General features: G+C 40.5%; 1 long non-coding RNA gene across 2 annotated transcripts; it reads left to right on the forward strand.

Annotated features, from left to right (window-relative positions):
* The first annotated feature begins 117 nt into the window (after positions 1 to 117).
* LOC127615248 (uncharacterized) lies at positions 118 to 19,551 on the forward strand. Of its 2 annotated transcripts, XR_007966858.1 has the most exons (7): positions 132 to 185; positions 786 to 855; positions 914 to 1,140; positions 1,233 to 1,294; positions 10,137 to 10,264; positions 11,005 to 13,089; positions 19,271 to 19,492. It is a non-coding gene; the product is annotated as an uncharacterized LOC127615248 (long non-coding RNA). The 2 variants fall into 2 exon arrangements; XR_007966857.1 differs by having other exon boundaries at positions 118 to 185; positions 786 to 1,140; positions 19,271 to 19,551.
* The last annotated feature ends 3,593 nt before the right edge of the window (positions 19,552 to 23,144 follow it).

Raw genomic sequence — 23,144 nt, forward strand, 5'->3', positions numbered from 1 at the left:
TCTCCACGTCAATCGTGGCTGTTCTACGCAGAGGTTGTGCTTGGGTTTCATTGGTCGCGAAGAACTGTGCGAGGCTGTCAGCCAATGCAAACCTCATCCGGTTGGATTCGTGCAGCCTCCTTGAGTATTTTGCATAGGGGAAGTGGCAGAAAGGGGAAACTTTTCATCCAACATGCAGCCTCCTGGTAAGAACTTCAAGCATATACAGTACACGCACACTGTATTTGCGCAGGTATGGCAGAGGGATCAAACTGATTAGAGAAAAAAAAAATAGCGGGGTTGCAATTTGACCAAAAAAGGCGGATTAAGAAGGTGTTCTAAAAATAATAATTGTTAAAATGTCATCAATAACATAATTCATTAGCTGTGCTTGTTGAAACGCTATGTGTAAGATGTTTCCAACGGAATCGACTGCCTTACTTTATAAAATATTACTACTTTTACTAATATTACTAATAGCCTATATTTGGTGCAATTCGTGACTTGCAATTGCAACGCAATTAAAAAATATATATGTATTGATAAATGAAAGACAATGACAAACGAGGGTGCATGACACATCCTGAAATAATTGCACATGCTGCGTGTGCAATTATTTTGGGACGTTTTTATGAAATTGATTGTCAGGTACAAATCATATTCATTTTGTTTATTACTTTTTGGGGGGCTTTTTCTACAGATAATTAGTCGGAATGCAGAGGTGCGTGCTGCAGAGTTAGGAATGGGCCAGGGCATCAAACTTGAGTGGCCTCGTGTAATCAATAGCTCTGCACATTTCTTTCCAGACTTGGGGATATCAGCACGGATTCCAGAGGCGTGCATTTTCACAGCATGTTTGCAGACCTTCCATGCAAGGTAATGGTTTATGCGCTCGCAAAACGTCTCTTGTAAAACCTAACACTCCGACTTCAAGGTAACATGATGCAGAGCTCTTCCATATATATCCATCCCTTCCATACCACCACGACCACCACCACCACCGCCATCATCATCATCATCATCTTCATCATCATCATCATCATCAACAACATCGCCGTCGTCGTCGTCGTCGTGGACACCGCCACAATCATCGGAGTACATGGAAGTTGTTTATGGTTGTGCAACAATTTCTGATGACACGAGACACGCAAACGAACACATGTGATTACCGTTCTCAACTTGGAAAATTGCTCAAAATTAACTGCGACCCGACTCCATCTGAAGTTGTGTCTCTTCATCTGGTTGTTATTCAGGACTCCCTCATCTGGACATCGGAGGAACTGCAGGGTATGGCGCTATGCGGGGCTGTGTTACGGTCGGTACCTTGCTCGCATATTTAAAACATATATATTGCAGGAGTGATATTTTCTCCGTTATTAAACAGAGATTAATTTTTTAAAATATAAAAATACATCATATTTATTATGATTAGGAATATAATTAAATATCAACCGATTTTCTTTTATGATGAATTACGATTATTATGGCAACGTTCGTGTGTAAAATGCATGATTTCCGTCAGTGTACTGTTTTTTATATGCTTAGGTCCAAATATATCATCGAATTATATATTTTAATTATGTGGATTATTACCTATATTTCCAGTTTATTTGCTTCGTTTTTATTTTTAATTGTGGTCATTATTTTTTAACGGGCGACTAGATGGGAAAAAACATCAAAATCATGTGGCGTGTTGAGGTTATTTTTGTTTTTATTACCGTATGTCAGTTTGTGTGGTTTTGGTGATTTGAACGCATAATTCAATTATGATTGATTACATACAGAATACTTTTTATAAAATCTTTTACTGTTCCGTAAAAAAGTAAATGTACATTTTTACTTAACGACAGTGACGAGTAGAGATGATTCACTTGTCGCGTGAAGATAATCTATTGACTTTAACGACGACAGCTGAATTTTCAAAACACAATATACAATTCCTAATGTAGTACTAGAGTTGAAATTCCACAACAATAGGGAACGGTTTCACTTGCCAGTTTAAAGATACAAAACAACTTAATCCTTCTCCTCTACACTACGCCCCCAAATCGCCTTGATAATTTTAAATCGAAGCGTGCTGCGCTAAACGATTACTCAATTAAATGTTTTCTCAAAACCACGAAAATGTATTTTTTTTATTTCGATTGCAAAATACCGCTCTGAAGCAACAACAAGTTACAAAAACCCAACAAAACCGAATTCCAAGCGTTATGATACATCGTAGAAACATATAGAAATACTTTGCAACGTTTAGACGTGTCAACGAAATTCGAATGAAGCAAAAGACAAAAACAACAGCAACAAAAACAACATAAAACAACGATAATTTAATTAAATGGCTCCCATTTGTTTAAAAAAGAAAAACTTTTTTGCGTGTGCTTCCAAACGTGTAGAAAGATTTAAAGACGTGTTTCCAAAGTATACCAAAATAGTATGTTTTCATGTTAATTTCGTTTGTTATTTAATTATATGATTAGCGCAGAAATAAAGAAATAGATGTTAGTTGAACAAACTTGAGGTCAACACCTGACACCAGCAAGGTGCAATGACTCCCCCATCCTTCCCCCCCAAAACGCCCCTCAGTAAATATTGGTGTTGGTTTAGAATGTCGTCCAAGGATTCTCTTCCTCGAGTGTACTTTGTCTTGAAATAGTCTTTAAGATGGTTGTGTATGTGTGTGTGTGTGTGTGCGCGCGTGCATGCGCGATTGAAAGTGTGTGTGTGTTTTTTTTTGGGGGGGTGGGGGGGGGGACCATGTGCTACATTTTAAACTATGACTTTTCAAATGATATTTCCCTAGAATTATAGTTTGTTTTTTTAGTGCGACTCCAAACCGGTAAAACAACAGAACATTTCCGAACGTATGTTATTGCTCACTCATAATGCGGGGGAAAGTCCATTCGCTTTAAATGCACAAATCGCTGCTTGACCCCCACCCCCCACCCCCACCCTCACCCCCTCACCGACTCTCCTCCTCCACTACAGTGTAGTTTGACCCTCTTGTATGAGAGGTGGTAATATCTGCTTTTGTTGTGCGCCTGCTGGTGAGCTTGTGTTAAAATGGAAGCTGGAGGACAGCAAGCTGACTTCTTTTATAGGCCCAAGAGCCATTCTGGGCAGTCAAACACGCCTAATGAGGGGCGTGCAGCGGTGCCATATGAGACATGCCAGCTTTTTTTTTACCAGGCTGGGTAATTGCTTGTGACCTTCAATAAACACATCTCATGTGTCTTTATGTTGTCAGCATGTACAGTAAGTCTAATTGTGACAGTAAGGCAGATGCCTTAGATTAGTTGAGACGATTTTGGACTGTTGGAGTTTAAGGCAGGGAAGTCGTCGTTTTGTTTCAGAGGCAGGCTTGGGTCTGTGTTTGCCCCCACTGAAGAGAATGACATTTACCTGAACAAAACTTTTTACTGTAGGCTAGGTGTTATCTCCAAGCGCGTATCCTGTTTTAATGACATGACGTTTTTTTTTTTAATGTGTTGCTTGCTTTTCCTCTCACGCATTAAATTAACTCAAGGACAGTTTCACAGTTTCACCGTGTTGAACCTTCAGTTGCTCTCCCTTAAAGGAAGTTACTTGTGTTACATAACATGTGCTACTGAAGTGCTTTAGAGACAAATATGGCTTTGATATCAGTGAAAATGTGCTATCACAATGCCATATTTTTTTTTCTTTTCTGTTGACTTTCCTTTTTACATGGCCTCAAGATCAAAATTGATGTTGTTCACTACCACTGCAAAACTGGAGGAAGAACAAGTGTTGTTTTTAGATGTGCTATCCGGAGCAGATAAAGGAGAACTTGCACTACCACAATAAGGTTCCGATCAGGTTAGGGCAGTAATTGTCACAGTAGTCCAGAACAATGTGTGTGTGTGTGTGTGTGTGTGTGTGTTTGTCACAGAAACAGATTGCAGCGAAGACACAGGTGAATAACTTCATGAGAATCGTATCTAAAATTCTCTTCTGTTCCAGTCGAAAATGGATTTAAATCACAGCATGAATGCAGGTACCGATTGTTGCTAAAACACACACAAAAATGTCTGTGCCTGAAATATCCTGCCCCCAAAATTACACTATTTTTCCTTCATTTTGAAATTAAAAGGGTTGTATTATTTTCAGAGGATTGATTAATTAAAAATAATAGTTCAATAATTCAATCTCTCGTACAGGCCTATGTTGAGGACTTTCAGTGCACTACTGTATTTAATATATCCCACTATATTAATATGACTTGAGTGTGTCTCATTTGAAAGCCATGATTAGAAAATCCCAAAATGTTCATCATATACTGTATATCGGTGTGGTCCAGTGCTGTTATTTGTGTGACTTTAGAGGCATATTCCCCCAAATGTTGGTTCAACTGTGAGTTATTCGACTTCTTGGTCAATCAACTTTGCGGGTTGTACTATATTTTTGTAGATTTTACACATTACATTACATCTAAGACAACGTATCTAGATTCAGATTATTTGGTTGAAAATTATTTCAATCCTTTTTCTGATATGCGGTTTTTGTTCAATATTTTAGGTACCAAGCTGTCTTCTGTAATTCACTTTCCCAACTCTTAATATTGTCGGCAGTCATCTGTCACCTGTCTCTATAATCGACAGAGAACAGGCTCCATTTATTTTGCAAAATTTAGTTCTATTTAGAGTGGGATTGACAATGAGGCAGAATGGTTTAAGGGTGTGGCTCGCAGTTCCATGGTCGATCAAGATAAGGGCACTTGCCTTTTTTTGCAGTGCAAGCCTCTTGTCCAAACATGGCAAATGAAAAATGCCCAAACTTGATTTTAGAACAATCCAATCTCATGCATGTTCTCAGTAGATTTTAATAGGGAAGTACAAAATATTAACTCCAACCAATTGTACAACTGTACTTATGTCCACCACAGTGATTAAAAAAATATAGCAATGACACACTGCAAACACAATTAACTTGTACTTTGATTCTTTGGTGGGACCAAATCAGAAAATGGTACATAGTGTGTGGTTCATTAAGTGTTCGTCTGCTGCCTCCCCAGCCCCCGCAAACAAACAAACAAACAAACATGTATGTCACAAAGTACCGGTAAATGCATTTTGCCTCTGCTGCGCACAGAAGGAGATATGTCACATTGAACAACGCAAAATGTGTTTGTTTTTTTCGATGTAAAGTTCATTTCAGACTTCCTCAAATGGTAAGCAGTAAGCACAAACACAGTTGTTGTGAATAGTTTGTGCTACCCGAACCAAATAACACTCTTATCTTTGTGAACACTTTTTGATTTTGTTATTGAAACCGAATTGTGTTGTTGACCAACTTTAGAAAGGTATGACTGGCTATGCTATGATAAAAAACAAACAAACAAACAAACAAACAAACAAACAAAAAAAGGAGGCTGAACCGTGGGAAACATCGCGCTCAACTATGACCAAGCATTCGAAACAAATCTACCAAATATTTCCATCCATCCACTTTCAAACCGCTGATCCTGAAGAAGGTCACGGTAGCCTATCCCAGCTGACTTCGGGCAGAAGGGAGACTACACCCTGAACTGGTCGGCAGCCAGTCACAGGACACATTTCGAGACAAACGACCAATCACACCCACATCGTCACTGAATGGGAACCGATCCCCCGCTGCCCACCCACAACTCAGGCGAGTGTATCACGACACCATCGGCGACCGAACAAACATTTTTCAAATCCATCCAAACGGTGCCTGACTTACACAATGCATTAGGTTTTGCATGCAGTCCGATGATAATTCTCATGAGAACGGGCTCTTGTCTTATCGCAGTGTTATCACAATAGCAACATCGAGTTGTTGCAGTTTCTGGCCATTTGTGCAATGTTGTTGTCTTTAGCTGGTTGAAGACAAAAGCTTGCAATAATCACATGCACGTTTGGATACCTCTACAGTTGGCTGTTGTTAGCTGCAGCAACTTTGCCGGCTGTGCTCGTCTGTTGTCAATTAGCGGAGGAACCTAATTAGTTTTGGGAGCACTTCAGACTTCATCTACAGCTGCTGTTGATTCATGCTTGTTCTGCTTGGATGTCCGCCACAGAGCGAAAAACCGTGGGTCACACATGGTTGTTGACATAAGCCTTGTACACAATCTTTATTTCATGTCTCGCTCTGATGTTGAACATTATATTTTGACTTGCAGCTCTGTACCATTTTTTCTTATTCACGCACCAGGCTGTCCTGAGGGTGAAATCTTACCCTACCTTCAGTTTGTCTCGCTACTCCCATGCAGCTTTCTAATAACTTGCCTTCACTTATTTTCTTGAAACTGAAAAAGTCAACTCGCGTGTCACGAATTGTTGCGAGTCTAGCGTAATGCTGTGCCTTTAAGTGTAAGAATGCTGGATCCATTATGGAGAAGTCTGGAAAGGGCTATTCAAGGCCTTCTATCAGAGGCGGTGTGATATTCTGTTCCGCCAAACCAGAAATCAAGGACTTGGACAAGCCTTCTTTATGTCAGCAATAGGGGTAATGTATTTGCTCTGACAGCTGCTCCTTTTAAGATTAATAGCCTTATGAAAACCGGGTGTCTCCCCCCCCCCCCCCCCCAAAAAAAAAACAGGCTCTATATCATTCCGTGAGACCTCCTCCCAAAAGAAATCGAGGGAAGAAAATTAATGTCACAACACAGGACATATGTATGTGTGTGTGTGTGTGTGTGTGTGTGTGTGTGTGTGTGCAAGCAGAACTTGGGGGTTGGTTGCCAACTATAATTAATTTTTTTCATCAAAATTGAATTAACTCATTCCTGCTCTCAGAATTATAGACACAAATCACTTGTCAATGTTGGTCTTGGTATCAGTGTCATTGGAGGTCAACTAATAATCAAGTGATAACGATTTGGACAAGATCCCTTACAGAAATTGCAGTATAACCGGACTTTTTTTTTTCAATTCTTTGCTTCCATCTTGGTGGGAAGGGTGGCGCACCCTCCTTTTCTGTACCAAGCTGACTTTCAGTGCCGCAAGAGACTAAGCATGCTTGGATTTGCTTGGCGTGGAAGAATTTGACCCATCAAACAGAGATTGTGCATCTGGATGATGAGACAAACATCCCCGCAGTCATCTGTGACCAACTCCATATTTTCTTCTTTGTAATTTCCACTCCCAGTGTCGGTGTAACAGCCAAGCCTCGCGGTATTTTTGTACTTCTAATGTATTTCCGACAGTAAGTCTCTAAATGAAATAATAGTCCTCGTGTCTTCTCTGCGGATGGCCCACAGAGATCTGGCCTTGTACCGTGACCTTGCTGACCCACACATTCATAAATACGCTCCATTATTTCTACCCTCGTGTGTTCGCCAGTTAGGCCAAGAAGTGGGTTTGTTTTGGGTGTCCTGTGTAAATTCCCGCAAGAGACACGCTTTCGGGACGTCCTGAATCGCACACACTATGCATTGCTGCCTGTGGTCACCTGTCATGGAGGTTTTCTGCTGAAAGCTGCATAACCTGAGTCCAACGTTTGCATAATGGATACTTGTTTGTCCTGCTGCTGATGGTTTAATTAACTCAGTGTCCGTCCTCTGTGAATTGTAATGCTTTTCTGAAGTCCGCATTCAACAGGCCCGCACCTGTAAATGGACCTTTAAGGGAATATGTGCAGCTGACTGATGTCAGAAAAAGAGTCCACATGTTTTTTTTTGGGGGGGTGGGGGTCAAATGTAGACACATTGCTTTTCAGGTCATAAAAAAATACTATTTATTTTATGGTTAACGCGTATTTCAGGAAGCTCTCATTTCTCTCATTGGCATGCCGGAATTTAGCAAGAATAAGGTCATGCCTTTTAAAAACTAATGAAGCAGCTTGAATACATTCGATATGTTGGGCACATTTCAAGCTGACAGACAGTGTGAGGTAAAGATCAGTTCACTCTACTATTGGGGGAAGCTGAGCTCACTCAACCTGGTGGTGAAATGTCTGACATGTTTGCACTGAGTTGAGGCAGACAGGTCTGCAACCAAGCCCGGACATGCAGGCCAAGAAAAAAGCCCCCCCCCCCCCCTCTTCCCAGGCAGACTAGCCCCTCCCCAAGGGTGAGAGCTCCCTTCGTTCGTGCAGCCATCACCCAAGAAGTATTAATTCCCATCTCTCTTTGTCTACTGTTTTTACAGCAAACAGTTGACTATTAAAACCAATGCGGAAGGGTGAAGCTTGTGGAAATAAAAAGCATCTTGTGCTTTCACAAATGACAGAAAAGAGGGGAAGTGAAAATTAATGACACGATGATTTAAAGCTTCCCGGGACTTATTGAGCCAGGTCCACTATGTACAGGAGAAAAAAAAAATCTCATGCCCACGACCAAACAAAAATGCCACAAAAGTATTGATGCACTAAAATAACAATGGTTTCTCAGTTTACTCCCAGATTGCCTTACTCAATGTGAAATCTGGTTCCGTTTACTGGAACTCAATGCTATTATTCTGTTGGAACAGGTGGATAAAGAAGTCATTTTTTCTCTGGTATATCAGGTTTAAAAAAGTAAATAATAATAATAATAATAATAATAATAATAATAGTATATGATATTATGAATTGAGTGTTGGGTTCAGCAACAGCTATAATTTTATTCTGCAACGCTATAGCTAAAAAAATACACGTCTGTTTTTTTAGGTCAAATTTATAAACAAAAAATGAAAATATCCCACAAACCTCATTTTAAAAATCGGATTGATGTTCTTTCAACTAAAATCAAATCAAAAGACATTTCATTATAAATGGAAAATTATTATTCCAAATGAAATTTATACCCACAATTTCTACAATAGATTACACTGGTCAAGAGGAAATTTTAAATGCCTCCCTAAATGTATTTTTGACATTCATGACAAGATAAAGCTTTGTCTCAAATAGGTAATGGAGTTATTCTCTCATTTTCCTAACTCATCAGTCATTAGTAGCTGCCACTGGTAACATAAATTGTACCCACTGTCGCATTATGATCAAATTCAGTAACCTGATTTATTAAATGAAGATTACGGTAGGTGGTAAATGCCCTCTAGTGGCCGTATGTATGAACAAAACCAAGGAGTCAATTTGGCTACCTGTCTGTTAATAAATTCACTGTAGACTGGCAGATTAGGATAATAAAAACGTGTCAGAAACTACATAGTAGTTCCTCTTCTCAACTGAAAGGTGCCAAAAAACACATACGAAAATATTAGTTACTGGTAAGATCGAAAGCCTGTGTTCTTTGTGAGCGTTGCGATCATAATCAAAGATAAGACTATTTTTCCGAACAAACAAACTAAAAGATCATAATGCCATTAACTGATTTCCCTGCAGGCCCCTATAAAGTCCACAGGTAAATATGGGTGCTGTCAACTTCCTTCAAGGCTTGAGGTGGTATAAAATGTCAAGGAGAGCTTCACGGAGGGTAAATAGAGGATATCTTTTTTATATATATATATTATACTCAACATCCACATACGGATGAGTGATGTAAACAATGGAGGGGGCCAACATCTTTAATCAGCGTTATTGGGGGATCACATAGGACTATGCATGTTTGAAGCAAACAAAGATCACCACGTACTGTGATTCCCCCCGTGTAAGTACTCCCGCTTAAGAGTCCGGTTCAAAGTTGGCAAAAAACTGCTGAACAACAAACCAACATCCATATTGACAAATATCATCTTACTTTCAGGTCGGGAAAATACCGTTCAGTTCTTTAGTGCATAACGCTGCCCACATAAACTGTAAAGCATTTCTGTGTATCGTAAATGCAACGCTGTTCGTATTCAGTTCAGCCCCGTGAACAAATACTGTACACAAGGCAGTCTTGAATAGAGATAATTTCACCAAAGTTTAACGGAAAACCGCAATCATAAAGGTTTATATAAAAATAATAACAGTGTAAATTTGTGTTGTCATAGCAAAGTGAAGTAAAATAATCTGATTCCTCAGTTAATCACAACCAGTCATCACAGTCCCTGCAGAAATCCGATTGAAAACAGGAGCACTCAAGCTCACGCGTACAAAGTCAAAGTAGTCCTCTCGAAGAAACCCCTGCAAACAGACACACAAGATCCTGTTAGTGACGGACCAGAGGTCCGGCTGGACTTAACCAGACTGGTGACGATTACACTGATGGATCAAAATCCACTTCTGTCAGTCCTGAGTCTATCTTTTTTCTTTTTTTTTAGTTTCCCTTCATTCGTCGATCGAGAGCATGACGGGCATCCGTCAGTGAGGGACTGACAGACTTTGAATACTGGCAGAATGCCCACCTGCGGAAATCTCAATTGGATCAGAAATGAGCTACAAGGGGATGGTAAGAATGTCCCCAAAGGAATTTTACATTTAACAATAATTGCACAGTTTGCACTCTACAGAATGACTACACACTAGAATATTCTGTCAAGTCAAAAGAAGATGATTTCTAAAATGTTAAAGTTCCAATATAAGCTTAGCAAAACTTTCATGATCAAGGAAATCAAAAACTCAGGCAATTGGATTGCGGGCCCCTACCTGCTTTGCCCTTCATACTGTCTTAGTTCAAAGAAGGATCTCCACATGCATGTGTTTTTTTACGCCTACTTTTATGAAAAGACTGTGTACATCTGACATGAACCATTGTCAAAGGAGACACATTGGAAACCTGGACCGTAATGCGATTCTATTTAACCTGCAAAGATTTACAGCAAATGTGACATGATTCTTCAAGTATGCATTTCACATCAAAAATCCTTCAACGTCAAAGTCACACATTGGCCCATCTTGTTGTTCTGAACTGAGCTCTCTTTCTCTCTCTGTGTTTTGACGTCATGTTATTGTGGTGTCTATGACAACCAGGCCACATTGTTGTCATTAGTTCGGAATGCAAAGTGTCTAACCCTTAAGTTCAATTTGTGTGAAGTTTATACAGTATTTAGTTTTTGAGCAAAAGAATGAAACATGACCCATTTTGGTATTATGTCATTAACGCTAAATGGTTATGATTTGAAGTATGCTTCAATTAGGTGCCGTGTCACTGCGGCACAAGGACTGACGTCTCTGTTTATATTCTTTCAGCTGCATTTTGTAAACTGGAGGTCACCGTCACGGTGCCCAAGATGCCACGGCCTGTTGAAAAAAAACATCTCACCTGTGATGGTACATTGTGATTTCCTATTGGAGAAGTGATCATTTGAAAATATAAACACTTGCGGCGATCGAGGGGAAGAAAGCGTTGCCGATTGATATTTATCCATTTCCTCGCATGCTACGTCAGCGTCGATAGGTATTTATGCCAAATCATTAACATGGTCAGGGTGTTCAGATTGGCAGTGCAAAATTGTCATTTTGGAACAAGCCTTTTGTATTCATCAGTTTCCAAGAAGTAGCTCTCAATTTGAAAAAAATCGGTGACCCCTGTTGGAAGACATCAAACTCAAAATAGTGAATTAGATTAAAGAACAGACTTGATTAGCAAAAAAGTGTGAGTTCAAGTTAAGAGGGGATGTTTGCCTCGAAATGACTCATACCTAATCCGCCGTAGCCTCTTTCTCCTTTACTGAACTTGAACCCAGACAAGTACCAGCAAGTCCTGGAGGACAGGTTTGATGGGCTACTGTTAATAGTTTTCTTTTCTGCACTCACACATCCAGCCGGCTTCAAGATTGTCGACGATAAACCCCCTCAAAAAATGTTTGGACCAGTTTTTAAATGTAATATCATTTGCCATTGAAATAAGAAGTAGGCTTATATCATGTGACACACTTTCGAAAAAAAATGGTGGCATCTTAGTTTTTGCAAAAATTTAGCGTTCATTTTCTGGATGTGGACCAACAAATCCCTTTTTTTGTTCTTCACCTTTTGGCACTGTGGGTCATATCAAGTTCTCAGCAGCGAGAATGCTGACTCCCTGATAGCATCAACAAGATGGTGCAAAGTGATGACAAGTCTGCAGAATCAGCCTGCCTGGCAAGCCGAGAGGGTCACGGGTGACTGAGAACACGTAGTTTTGTTAGTCATGCCATCATCATTAAGAAATGAGCCGAGGATTAGTTAAGTCGGCCGCCGCATTCAACACCGACTGGATGGTTTTCACGACATTTACTGACAGGAACAACACATTCATTTTCGTCGCACACGGATCCTTTTTTTCGTTCAGGCGTTTGAAAATATATATATATTTTTTTAATGAGTTATTATGCTCGCTTTCATTGATAAGCATCTGTGGGATTTGATTTGTTTTATTGTTTATTGTATTAACCCTCAAAAATCATTCATGATGTTACATACCATGATCATATTGACAGTGTGTGGTAATACGGGATAACATTGAAATAAATGCTCATAAAGTTGAAATTAAATATGTTATATCTCTTTCCATGAACTACACTCAAATATTAGCTCAATAATTTCACGGTCTGCATTATGATTCCAGCTTTTTTGGGAAGGCAAAACAACAACTTTTTTCTTGTTCAGCAATTAGTATTTGAGCTTGAGTGAGGTTCTTGATTGATGCGGAGAAAATTTCTGCCACCTTGGCAGATCATGCTTCGCTCCTCAAATGAAGTTCTTCCATACAAGTGGCACATACATTGATTTTCTACCGTACATCCATTCAATTATTTGTTTGTTAAGTTAGATTTTTTTAAAACCCAATTTTGCGTACTTTTGAGCCATTGGTTTTAAGAGCACAAGCATCTTTTGTTTGTTCAATCTTTAGTACTTTCCCACCTTGAGATTTACAAATGCATCCCGATATTGAAATACACTCCATGTTAGTGTGAAGACAACAAAAAGGAGGATGAGTGCACACTGCAGCCCAGATCAGAACGAGGTGAGTACTTGAGCAAACTCTCTTTTGGATACATTTACATGTAAACATGTTCAGTATGCAGGTGGAAATACAGGCCGTTGGTGAAAAAATATTCATAACCTGTATAGTGGGGGGTCATTTGGCAAATGATAAACTTGGACTACACCACTCGTGTCATGAAAAAGCATTTGAATAAAAACAAACTTGGGTGCATGAGAGTCCTTCCCTCTGACAAACGTGTTCACACATTTGAAGCTGCAGGTCATGTTGAGTTCTTTCAGCATATCCGTTTCACTTCCACACTCTTTTACGTTTTTGTGCGGACACCCCTTTCCAAAAGTAATGGGACGGTGAGGACAATTGCTTTATTTCTCACTTAAAAAAAACAAATATGGGACAAGACCAAAATTTCAGGTTTCATTTCCAGGTAATTATTAGTAATTTTGATTTAATATACAAGTTCACATTTTAGGTGAGAGGCAGATAGTCTTGACTTTAGTCAAGTTTGACTTTGAAGACTTTCTCACTTTTCAGCTGCTGGTGTAACATCTCGAGATCAATTCATGAGGTGTCTGCAATAGTCGCTCTCATAATGTTTGTGTCTGTAACTGCTGCTGGTTTCCTTGATCTACTCATTTGGTATCTCTTACTTGATACACCAAAGTCAAGACATTCATTAAAATCATGTTTCCCCGCTTCACAAGTGAATGTTTTTCCACACATAGAAAGTCCTCTTCAGGGTATTAAAGAAATGTTGGATGTGCTCCAAATTTCAAGGTGACAAACTTTGAAACCATTTATTTAATTTTTTTAATTTAAGGAAATGTTTTATGTTTTACTTTTGCAAAAGGAAATCTTTCTGCATTTCACAACAGAGAAGTACAAATTGACACAACCTTGAACTGAACCCCAAGACAAAAGTCAAAACAACTTGGTGAATGGATTTGGATCAAAAACAAAACAAAACTTGCTTGTTAACTCACATGGCTGTCATAAATCCAAGTGAAATGACTTTTTTAGGCCAAAAAAAAATATCGTTTTGGGGTGTAGTTTTCACGTTGGTGACATTTATCAATCAATCAATCAAACTTTGCTCTGCTAAATTCGGTGTCTCATTCAACATATTCAATTATTTTAAGATGTGGATCAGACTCAGAAGTAAACATTTGCAAATAAAAGCTGAAATGTTGATCACATGTCTCATGTTGCTCTATTGATTGGAGCCCTGTGAAAATTGACTTACACTCCAGCATTTTTGCATGTTTCTAGAGATGCCACAAAATAGCAGCAAAACACTTTTTATATTGGCTAAAACTATGGACTTAAAGAAATGCAGATTCCCCCCTCACAATCAGCATAGTAAAATACGACTGAAATAAACTATTGCTTTGGTTGTTTCTTGACGCCAGAACAATGTTTTTATGTTTGACATGGCTTTAGCCTGTGAACCAAAATATCACATCGGTGAGTTTTTCAACAAATAAGTTTCGCCCCAAAAGCGAGTGAATTGGGGAATTTGAGAAAGCCAAATATGATGAGAATTCACAGTACTGCCAAAGAACGTTTTGGAAATTATGCAATTAAAAAAAAAACGCTTTTCTTAAAAGACGAACGCTAATTTTTGAAATGCACTTATTTGCCATTATATTATAACAAGAAAACTAATTGTCTTGTGCACAAGTTGATGTAGCAGTGCGGCCTTTTGCACTTCTGAAATTACACTTAAGAGCTGAAGAAAAAACAAGACATAGTCCTAAGCACACTTGACATGACGGATCAACATTTTAAGGACACGCGATACCACTGTTATTGTCTTTTTTATTTTATTTTACTGAGAAAATAGTGCTTAAGTAATCAAGGAGTAAAATAAATGAGTCCACACGTGAATCTTCACAGCAAAAAGGTAGTAACACTCAGTTTTGTTTGACGCTGTCAGTAGCGTTGCCATTTAAAATATTATTTTGTCATTGTTTTTTGTGGTTGGATTGTGCAGTATTTTGTTGTGGTGTTGAACAATAAATTTCTTTTTAACATTGTAGGTGCAACTTTGGCAACTTAGTCCCAGGCTTTTTTTTTATTGGTCCGACTGTTGAAAAATGAGATTGAGCACGGTGAAACGAAGCCAATACTCCAACATTTCGTTATTGAACTACTGTGACGAAAAGATGGGCGGCTGGGTTGGATAGCGAGTACTGTATGTTCAAACACATACAATAATCTCCCGGCAGGTGGCAGTATAGGCTCGCCAAACTTTATGTCCTCGAAGGCCAATGATCTTTTTTTCTGCTCTCTGGCCTCTGGCCAGCAGGTGTCAGACTATACCAGTGATGTTCAGAGGGCACGTTATTGCCCTCGTGAGGATCAGGGAACACGCTGACTGAACACCGTCGAGTAGACATTTGTGCTCGTTTATCAATATAATTATTATTGTCATTATGTGGTAACTTTGGCATTTTTCACCTTTTAAAACAGTTGGTTTTGTCAAGTGTTTTGTACAAACTAATTCGTGACGCCCACATTATGAGGATGCACTTCAAATGAACAACATAAAAAACAAACAATTCCTGTTATTGCTTTATGGCTAGCCAGTTGCTATATTTTTGTTTGTTTGTTAAGTTGTTGGTCCAGCCGAGTTTTTTTTTTCCTTCGTTTTTTTAAAATAATATTAATTCAATTAGATCGTAAAGATAAAGCAATCAGTGATTTTCATCACTCAAATTTTCCACAAATATTTATTCACTGTGACTTTTCTCCTTTTCTAAGTTTCAAGCTATTTTAATGACCATTAATATAAGGCACAGGCGTCAAAGTCAAGGCCCAGGGGCCAGATCCGGCCCCCCGCGTCATTTTATGTGGCCCGCGGGAGTAAATCGTCTGTGTCAACTGTCATTATTCTTGCTGAAATCTGTACCGACATGTAAATTGTCATGGGTAATCAATAATATTGAGGTTTTGCACCAGCCCTCTGAGGGAAGCCGTAACTCCGAAGTGGCCTGTGACAAAAAAATGAATTTGACACCCATGATGTAAGAGGTGCCAACAATTTTGTCCAGTTTGAAAAATACACAAACTAGTCACAACATCAGATATTCCTGTATCAGGTCATGAGGTTTTACATAAAATAATAAATAATAATAATAAAAACAACATAAAAATGTTGAAAAAAATCATCAGTTCAACACAGCCCATACAGCCTATAGGGAAAGGTGTGCTGTGTGCTGTTGATTGCATTTTTTTTTTGCAAGATGGTACAAGTATTGGCGACACTTCTCTGTATTCAGATTCAGATTGAGAAAACTTTATTTATCCCGTGAGGCAATTAGTGTTTATGATGCAACATAGTTCCATACCAATGACAAAAACACAATAATACATCCACTTTGTTTTGAGATTAATACCTCTCTATATTTTAAAAAGTATAGATCATACGGATCTTGCATCGTGTTTCTTTTTTAGTGCAGGCGCATCTAATTGAGCGGTCAACGGGAATGGAATTACACAAATGAAAAATAAACTGACATTCTTGTTTTTTGTCCTGAAATACCTCCTACAGCGAGTGTATTTAGCTGAGCAGGGATATCACCATTACACATCGGCACAGAGCTGCACCAAGAAATTGAAAAGACATCTCTGATTAATGTGACATTATTAAAAAAAAAATCCATCATTGACAGCGAGGGCCACATTGCTCATCGGGTTCAGCCGTGTCGGCTCCCTTTTCTTCCCATCCTTCATTCGCTCGGCACGGTCCCCTCCACCATGAAAGTCGAACAAATGTGGTGACATTGATCCTGTCTCTGCTCCCGGCCTAATTTCATTCCTGCCCGAGAGAGACGGCTATCTCCAAAGATCTTGACAGACAATTGTATTTACTATTTTCTTTTCACAAGCCAATAAAGGGTGAGTAGTTATTGCATCAGATTATTTGAAAAAACGTTTAATGATTCCAATTTATAACTCTAGACTGAATAATGATACGGCTAAGAGCTGACAGGCCATGATAAATGAAGCCTCATATAATACATATTTAGTGTGAAGAATTGCTGGAGATGAATTGCGCAGTGATACAAACTCATGATAAAGAATAGTAAGAGCCACTAGAAGACTTGATAATGCGCTATTCATTTTCAAGTGATTTTGCTCCTTAATAAAAGAGCACAAATTAAAAATATATTTATTGTAGAAGAATATTGCCTGATATCTCTGCGTGCTGCAGTGCCACTCTTTTTCTTGAAATTGAAACCTGACTTATATTATGCTCGCTGTCAGTGCATTCCATTTCATTGGATCGTTTCACATTTTTTCCTCCACCCATTTTCTCCTACCTACCGATCTGAAATTATTTTGGCGTAAACCTTGGACTCACCACTGGTCAAACCCAGGCCAAATGTGATTTTATGTTGAGTGGGAATTCATGTACTGTATATAAATTGTATATAACTTAATTTGAGGTTTCGAGTAACATAATTTCTAAACCTATTCAAATCAGATATGTGATCCAGGACAGTGCTTATGATCCTGTATTTTGTCTGCAGAAAATGTTCTCCTATGAGCCTCGGCATGAAAAAACGATCTAGAAAAATACTTCTTTTTTTTATTCTTGTTTATTGTTTGATGCAGATCAGTGATATGTAGGGTCATTATAGTGTCTATAAAACAACAAACTGACTTTACTTTTACCCCATGCTATGCATGCAATGTTTTAATCAGAAATTTGTACTTGAAGTTATTGGAAAACAACGGCTGCCGAGATCCTCGAATGGCTTTAACACAGACAAAAATGAATATGGCGGACTTGGGAACTGTCCACCTCTGTTTTGTACTCCAGGGTGATGTGCCTGCACTGCAAGGGCAACATCCTCAGCCATTCCTGCATCCATCTCGGTTTTCAAGCCTAAATTAGAATGATAAAAGTCTATCAGCGATGAGGAAATGTAAATGAGGAGCGCGACGATACGGCCTTCATTTGACAATCCCGCTTGCATGGTGGGTGTGGGGGGTGGTGGGGTGAATTATCTGAGTGTCACGTTGGTGCCTGGAGCACGCATGAAACTGAGATGACTGTTTTGGCTTTGATGTAGATACAGAAGGGTCAGAGGACGGTGAGATGAAGCCCATCAGAATAAGTGACCCCGATGTCTGTTTGGGAGAGCTGTATCAAAAAAGGGCTTGAACAGCCTGTTGTTCTATGTGAGCACATCCTTTAACACAAATTGACAGAGACCTCACACATATGAAAGCATATTGCTTAAAGTACCACTTAAGACCATACTAATACATTTTCCGCCATTGCCATTCATACCTGGTTCACTGGTAAGGGCAAGCGAGTTTGTTCTTTACCAAGGTTTCGATGCTATTATTTTAATTATTTTGAATACCGGTACTGTGATTCTAAAGGTAAGCTCTCTTTTGACATTGAATGAAATGCTGCCGGTGCTATAAATACTCATTGTGACACCATGTGCGCAATCTAAATTTTAGTACCAATTTTGATAATGATTTATTTCCCAAAGATTTTTTTTGAAAGCATTTACGGAGCAAATCAGTTGTCCGCAGATCCATCAATGTGCCCATTTATCCATCTCGCCAATCTATATATATATATATTGCGCGTCGTCCCGCACGCGGTCTGTCCTTCCGTCTGTCCCTTTTCAAAACGTAACTACTTCACCGCGCCGCTGCGCACCGCCACTGCGCCGCTCAGGCAGTGGCTCACTACGATCACGCGGGCATCTTAGCGTAAAAATGTTGTCTACCCACAAGCATTGCAATGAAATTGTTAGTTATTTAGTAGAGCTAAACATCTCTTTATTTTCGCGATAAGCAATGAAGATGAACAAAAAGTAGAACCAAGCAACAACACTTTTGTGGGCCGAAGGCCCACCTTACCAGCCTTCCGCAGGAACTAGCTGATGAGCCGCCCGGAGGGCGGCGAACCACCTAGTGTTATATAAATGAAACCAAATTGAGCGAAGAGTAATTGCTTCTACGTTGGGGTATGTGTTCCACGCATCCACCTCCATATGTCAGTCTAGCATTCCATGCACACTTTGTTGTCCTTAAACCTCTTGTTGTGTTGCTTTCCATCCAACAATAATCATGTCTTAATGTGACCTTCAGTGTAATTAATCATCCAAAATCACCCACCTCCTCACATCCTCACATATTACGATGTATCTAAAAACTGAAAGAATAAAGAAAAAAAAACATTTTAAGCTTTTGGCCCATTTTGCCAAATGAGCTCAATTGATGTGATGAATATTTGATGAAAATCTTAAACTTGTTTTTTTTTTTAAAAGAAGGAAATCCTTTCTTTTAATCATCTCAGATTTGCCCAGAGAAGCACCACTTCAAACCATTCTTGATTAGTGTGCAATTGTGACCATGGTTTCAAATATATAAATTATATGTATTTCATTGGATTTTAGTTCAAGGAATTTCCCGCAAGTGAGCTACTGGGAGATGCGGTAAGAGAGTAGCAAAGCAAACCCAGGAGAGGCTCCTAAAAACACAGGTTGTTTCTCTCAACAGATCCTCGAGATGTAGCTCATCCGTGATTGCCTGATAGTTCCGGACACAGAGGGCTGCGCTTCGACCTCCCATACACAGCCTAGCAACCTCATCCCTCTGCCACCCACCCATAATGGCAAATCAAAGAAGGAAAACATCCATCCATCCATCCATCCATCCATCCATTTACCAAACCGCTTGATCCTCACTAGGGTCGCGGGGGGTGCTGGAGCCTATCCCAGCCGTCTTCGGGCAGTAGGCGGAGGACACCCTGGCACACAGAGACGAACAACCATCCACGCTCACACTCACAACTAGGGACAATTTAGAGCGTCCAATCAGCCTGCCATGTATGTAAAAATGTATTCATTCATTCATTCATTCATTCATTCATCTTCCAAGCCGCTTGATCCTCACTAGGGTCACGGGGGGTGCTGGAGCCTATCCCAGCCGTCTTCGGGCAGTAGGCGGAGGACACCCTGGCACACAGAGACGAACAACCATCCACGCTCACACTCACAACTAGGGACAATTTAGAGCGTCCAATCAGCCTGCCATGTATGTAAAAATGTATTCATTCATTCATTCATTCATTCATCTTCCAAGCCGCTTGATCCTCACTAGGGTCACGGGGGGTGCTGGAGCCTATCCCAGCCGTCTTCGGGCAGTAGGCGGAGGACACCCTGGCACACAGAGACGAACAACCATCCACGCTCACACTCACAACTAGGGACAATTTAGAGCGTCCAATCAGCCTGCCATGTATGTAAAAATGTATTCATTCATTCATTCATTCATTCATCTTCCAAGCCGCTTGATCCTCACTAGGGTCACGGGGGGTGCTGGAGCCTATCCCAGCTGTTGCCAGCCAATCGCAGGGCACACAGAAACGAACAACCATTCACACTCACACTCACACTCACAACTAGGGACAATTTAGAGTGTTCAATCAGCCTGCCATGTATGTTTTTTGGAATGTGGGAGGAAACCGGAGCACTCGGAGAAAACCCACGCAGGCCCGGGGAGAACATGCAAACTCCACACAGGGAGGCCGAAGCTGGAATTGAAGCACTCGTAGCACTCAGTACCTCTGCACTGTGAAGCCGACGTGCTAACCACTGGACTATCGGGCCGCCCCAGAAGGAAAACAATGTGGCCTTATTCTATGCCACCTTCATATCAGCAGCATAACCCAAAGAATATTTCTGTCCATCTTTGTAAGGATAAGCTGCATTCCTCATTTTGATCATATTAAAACACTACATCACTGCTCCTTTTTGTTGTTGTTTGTTTTCACAACCAGCAACCATTCACTATTATGTGTCTGCAGAGTTGCGCTCTTGATGTATATGTTGTTAAGCTATTAGTGACGTCCTATAAAGTCCTACAAAACAATGCCTCTTGCAGTATTAACCCGGTGAAGCTGAAAACGGGATGGAATGGAATCCAATCTTTTTAGAGACACGTTGTTGTTATTTCACTTCTGACAACGTGAATGAGGACATAAAACATGCACGCACAATGTGCATTGTATTTCCTTGGCAGTTATTTAGCCGTGTTAAATCCTCCATACGCAGGCCTCCCACCCGGAACCTCAGTTCTCGTACAAGACCTCAGGCGATGGTGAACAAGGGGCGTCTGAATGGCCCTAGACTGGCCTTTGTGTGGCCCTACTGCAGTGTCTCTTTATTTACACAGTCTTTAATGCTGTATGTTTTCTTTCCCTTAATTGCGTTGGCCTTTGGTGGCCTCTGGTCAATCAATACCATCTCTCCAATGACATCAGCACCTCTATTCAGCCTGTTTGGCCTTGCCAGGTGGTGGTGCAGCTTCGTGGGAGAAACTAACAGCTTTCTTCTTTTCTCCCATCACCGAGCTCACCAGGTACCGTGCACTGCCATAACAACATGTAAATTATTGATAGATAACACGACAAACATACACGTGCCATGAGTCAGAACACTCTCTGCCAAGAAAATAATCACACATTTGGTCTCCCTGGATCTTATTACAATCACGCGGACGATTGCCAAATGATGAAAAAATAAAAAAGGATGGATTAAACACGAACAGAAGTGGGTCTTCGTCCGTTAGTATAACTGTCACAAACTGGGCCGTGTCCGAACGGACATTTCAGTCCGTCACTGACGGATGCCCGTTTTGGTGACGACTGACAGAAACACGCCCCGCCGGTCATGTGTGTTTGTTTGCGGCGGGGGGTCTTAGAGAGGAAAGCTTTGACTATGTACACGTGAGAGTGAATGCTCCTGTTTCAAAAGGATTTCTGCAGGGGACAGTGATGGCTGTGATTGGCTAAAGAGGCGGAACCAGATGACATCACTTCACGGTCCTGGACAACACAAATCTGGCATCTTAGGCATTAAAACAGCTGCAGGCAGCCACCGGGTCATCCATCCATCCATTCATTTTCCGATTTCTGACATTTATCCTCACATGAGTCGCGGGTGGTGCTGTAGCCTATCCCCGCTGTCTTCGGGCAGTAGGCGGGGGACACCCTGAACGGGTTGCCAGCCAATCGCAGGGCAGGCATCAGGTCAGAAGACTGAAAAATAATTCAAAATCCACTTTAATCACTTTTTTTTAATCTATTGGACCATATCATGTTTTTTGTGTGTTTGTTTGGGAGGTGGGGCAGACTGACTGATGGTGACATATACTGATGGAAGCAATGACGGAAGCGCAGTTAAAATAACATGACAGACCGATTTACGATGACGGTTTGGTTTGGCTTGAAAAAATAACGGGCACTGTCGACAATGAACGGCCACACAGGCCGCCGAAGCTACTGCATCCTTATCCTTCTACTTATCAAATGATGCAACGTATTGTGATGCGTTTTTAAACAGAGGGTGCACCTTTCTGTACACTCACTCAGCGGTGGAAATGATGGTGAGGTCTGCTTGATGCGGCAATCAGTGTCAGCAAAACAATTTTGTTGACCTTCGACACCGTAGATGAGGTTGGGAGAGAGCGAGTTGACATGCGTCCACCGCTAGCGCGCGTGTGTGCGAGAGCGCAAGCACATTCATCATAAGAGCTCCCCTCTCCTGTGTCCAATTCAGCGATGATTCTCTAGTGCGCCACCATGGCAATGTTTAGTCAGAGCAGGACATAATTATCTTTTTGTGTACTTTAATAAGGAGACATCCGAGTGTTCAGATGACAAGGGCACACACACTACAAAACTCCTGCGCCGTGATATTATCCCCTCCATTCGATGTAATTAAAACATAAATAATGAAATGCCGCTAACTAAAGTTACTGGTATGCAAATTTGAGGATCTAGTGAGTTGAAGAACACTTTTTTTTTAAATGCCAAATGGGGACCATTTAAAGTTGACCTTTGGAAATGTTATTTTGAATGCAATGTGATGGTGCTGTTTAATTTGAAGAGGTGCTTATCTCAAAGTCAACATCTTACTTCTGTTTTCCTGACGTACACTCAGTCACCATATATTAGGCAGTAGCCTGGCAACCACAAGAGTCGCAAATGGATATGTTTGCAATATGCCAGGCCTGCCGTGCTCCTTACTGCTGACCCCGCCTGCCATTTTGTTTCGTTCCTGTGAAGGTGTCACTGATAAACGTTACCTTGTCTCAGCAGGTGTGCCTGGATGGAGGGCCCCGGCGTACGGAAGAGGTCACCAACCCTACAGTGTTTCCCCCTTTTATTTGAATAATGGGCCATTAGGACGGGTGGATGTCCGACGTTAAAGTAGCCGAATGTGTCTCTTAGATAAAAGACATAATTATCTGAAAGAGGGAGGATGTGTTTGTACACCCTTTCCCTCAGAATTTGGTACATACTTTGACCATTGGGTGGCGACAGCGAGTGATTGAGGACGGGACAGCTCAGGCACGGCACTCACAAACA

This window comes from Hippocampus zosterae, chromosome 14 (assembly GCF_025434085.1).
Source record: "Hippocampus zosterae strain Florida chromosome 14, ASM2543408v3, whole genome shotgun sequence".
Classification (NCBI taxonomy): Eukaryota; Metazoa; Chordata; class Actinopteri; order Syngnathiformes; family Syngnathidae; genus Hippocampus; species Hippocampus zosterae.